At 40.4% G+C, this 3,687-nt stretch overlaps 1 pseudogene; it reads right to left on the reverse strand.

The window, feature by feature from the left end:
- Nucleotides 1-959: 959 nt before the first annotated feature.
- On the reverse strand, nt 960-1,265 carry LOC133062906 (histone H4-like; annotated as a pseudogene).
- Between the last annotated feature and the right edge of the window lie 2,422 nt (nt 1,266-3,687).

The following is a 3,687-nucleotide window of genomic DNA, read 5'->3' on the forward strand; positions in this document are numbered from 1 at the left end:
GACAGACAGGGTTTAGGAGTTGTCCCACATTGAACTTGGCTTTATTATGAACATCAGCTCTGTATTGATCTTCATTTTTCCAACCTCATTTCTTGTTTCTTTCAAGTTACCTCTGGGAGATCTGTAATATTAGGGCTACAGAGGATGACTTGTTGTTAAGAAAAGTTTGAAAAGTTGGTTGTGGTTATGTTTCAAGTTTACATTCACAGAATTTCAGGGAAAGGAAGTTGAACTGGATTGGAATGCTGGTAACAGTAACAGCTTGCAATTATGGGACATTCAGACTTCTTCAGATTTCAGTGTTGTCACTTTACAAGCTTCTTACAGATGTCCTCAGGAGTAGTATGTGCATTCTAGAATCTTTGAAAGATAGTCAGGGAAGTGAAATGACTTGTCTATAATTATCTAGCCAGCCTATTGCTTGGCTTCCTTCCATTTGCTATTGTTTAAACTGTGACCCTCTTGCTCTTCTATAACTTTTCTTTTGCCCATTTTTTTTGGGGGGGGGGGGTAATGTTTTGTTATTTTTTTAATTTATTTTTTACTTTTCTCCTTGTTCTTTTAAAAAGTACATCTGTATTGAGCAGTTCCAAGTCTCATATAATGAAGGTAAAATCAGTCATTACACGTAAAACACTGCTTGCCTTTGAATTTGACATTTTGGCCATAACTTTCTCTTCTAACCCCTGGACATATGCCCCTTCTGTTTGCAGTGATCTTTGGTAAAACATCTCACCTCTGAACTCTGTTTGCTCATGGCCAAATGGAGAATTTGTTACCCATTACTACTTGAGAGGGATTACCTTGACTTCCTCTGGATGAATAGTGTCACTTGAGGAGCTTCCCTTGGTGTCAAATGAGATTGCTAGTGGTATAGACCCACCTTGCAGGACTGGTGAAGAGTGAATGAAAGTTGGTTGCCAAAAAAAAATCGAGCTCCTGAGGGCAAATCGGAAAGCTTAACGGCTGAAACTGTAGAGGGTACGGCCCTGGAGCTTGAGAGCGTAGACCACGTCCATGGCGGTGACAGTCTTCCGCTTGGCGTGCTCGGTGTAGGTGACCGCGTCCCGGACCACGTTCTCCAGAAACACTTTCAGGACCCCGCGGGTCTCCTCATAGCCCATAGATGCGCTTCACCCCACCACGACGATCCAGGCGGCGAAGAGCAGGCTTATGATGCCCTGGATGTTGTCGCACAGAACCTTGCAGTGGTGCTTAGCGCCGCCTTTCCCCAGGCCTTTGCCGCCTTTGCTGCGTCCCAACATCGCTTCCCGAGGAGCAAATCAACAGCAACTAAAAAGTTGGTTGTATCGTCTTGTCTATAGAAAATAGATGATGTAAGGCTTACTCTTCTCACTAGACGTTTTGCTACTTAGAGTAAAGTTTTGAGCTTTGAGAATTAAGGAATGCGTTTTTAATGGAAACATCACCAGCATCCTGGCCAAGTGGAAATTGAACGTTTCTAAATAGCAAACAAAAGATCACTTTGCTCCTAGAAATGCTGATATGCCAGGCTTAAAGATAGCTCCTCAGCAGAGAACTCGCTCTTCTCTCATGTGGAGAATCTGTTCTTGTGGAAAGATGGCCAAGGGTGTGTGCCTCTACAAAGGTTGGCAGTAAGATGCATTTATTCTCAATGAAGGGCTTACTTTTTTGTAAAGGGCCAGAGCTCCTCTAATGTCACCACTAATAAGACTTTTTCAAAGAGCCCTTGGGCTTCTCTCAGTGTGTCTGGTTGCAGAGGAGAATTCCCTTAAAGTAGGAATTAATGGTTTTATTTACTTAGTTAGGAAGAGCATATGTTTGAGTTATATTTTTTGGCTACATTTCTCTTGATCTCTAAGGCATAACTGAGTTCTAATGCCTCGAGGCATTTGCCAGATGGCCACATCTTAGGAATGGTCCAAATTTTTATTCAGGTGATTCTCTTTCATATTTCACCCCCCTCAAAAGAATGAAAAATATATTTGCTCAGGATATAAACATTTTGATATAAATGTACCTCTCTTTTAAGCAAGAGAAAAAGAAAATAGTAATACTGGTCTCCTGGAAATTAACCAGTAAATATAGATAGCCAGAACAAAGTTTATAAATGGGTTAAGTGATATGATATAGTTTATACGGGAAAGTGAGGCCATATACTTCTAGAATACCAAACTTGCCTTATCTACCTCATCTCTACCTAATAGGAACAAGGTAGTGGAAGAGGAAGGATAATTAATCCTTGGTTAGATCCCCTTATTACTTGCCAATAGCCATTGGATTTCCATTTCTGATCTGGTTTCTGAGACTTCTCTCTTTTGTGATCCCTTGAGTCAACAGTTGTCTAAATTTCCATGTTTTATTTTCTCCTTTTTCTTCCATAGATCAGCTTGGTAAATAAGTATGTCTGGTCTCTCATTATCTTTGCTGTTTGAAACACATACTTTAAGAGATGAAGAAGAATAAGGCTGAAATTGATGCTTGTAAAAAGCTTCTAGCTTGCTGATATGCATTGCTTCCATGGAGTAGTTTCCTGATCCCTATTTTGAAGTGTATTTTTAGATAACACTAACAAAACACTAGCCAGTTTGAATTCATTTTCCCGTTTTCAGAAAACAGTGAATTGGCAGATATTCAGAGAACTGGCAGATGTTCTGAGAACCAGGGCTTCCCTCGTAGCTCAGCTGGTAAAGAATCCGCCTGCAATGCAGGAGACCCTGCTTTGATTCCTGGGTCAGGTAGTTCCCCTGGAGAAGGGAATGGTTACCCATTTCTGTATTCTTGCCTGGGAAATCCCATGCATAGAGGAGCCTGGCAGGCTACAGTTCATGGGCTCCCCAAAGAGTCAGACATGGCTGAGTGACTAACACTTTCAGAGAACTAAAAAGAACATAGGACATTCCAGAGTAGAATTTTGGAACTGGAAGTGGAGCTAAACACCGTCCAATCTAATCCTTTCTTACTGCAGGCAAAGACATGTGAGTTCAAAGAAGTTAAGTTCCTTCCTAGTACATGGTTGAGCCGGGATATGAGCATGCACTTTTCTACTTTTTGACCAGTGCTTTTCCACTACCAAAAAGAATTATAATGCAACAAGCAGGACCAAAGGTATAAAACTTCCATTCCAGAGAGGGATTTGCCTCAAATGAAGTTTACTTAGCAACTCTAGTTCTGTCTCCTGCCTACTTTTTCCTCCTTAATTATTGTTGTTAATTTGTATTTATTGATTCATCTGCCAGGTGAACTATTTCTTTGCACAAGCTGGTATTATAAACCCTCTTAGAGATTACACACTAAAAAGGACAAAATGACAAATGTGGCTGTAATTTAAAACCTTGTTTTCCAGAGCTTTACTAACATTTCTCTTATCTTCTAAAATAGGTTTTTATTTGTAGCAGTCAGTTCAGCACCAATCACAAGATTGTTGGAAGGATTAGAAACTGGTTTCTTTTCCTTTCCTGTTCTTATTTCCTTATTACCCCTTTACCTTTTCAAACTCTGCTTCATTACTTCTTTTGGAGGATGGATTGACTAGTTTATTGATTTATTCAACAAATATTATATTCGGTGACTACTATATGCCAGTCTTAGGCTGAACTCTGGGAAACATAAAGACAAAAAAAGTACTGAGTTCCCGAGTTCCTGTGGACTTCTCATCTAGCTTAGGGAAGAGGAAACCTGTGGCAGAGGGACCAACTGGGACTA

The sequence above is a fragment of the Dama dama genome, chromosome 9, assembly GCF_033118175.1.
Source record: "Dama dama isolate Ldn47 chromosome 9, ASM3311817v1, whole genome shotgun sequence".
In the NCBI taxonomy this organism is placed as follows: domain Eukaryota; kingdom Metazoa; phylum Chordata; class Mammalia; order Artiodactyla; family Cervidae; genus Dama; species Dama dama.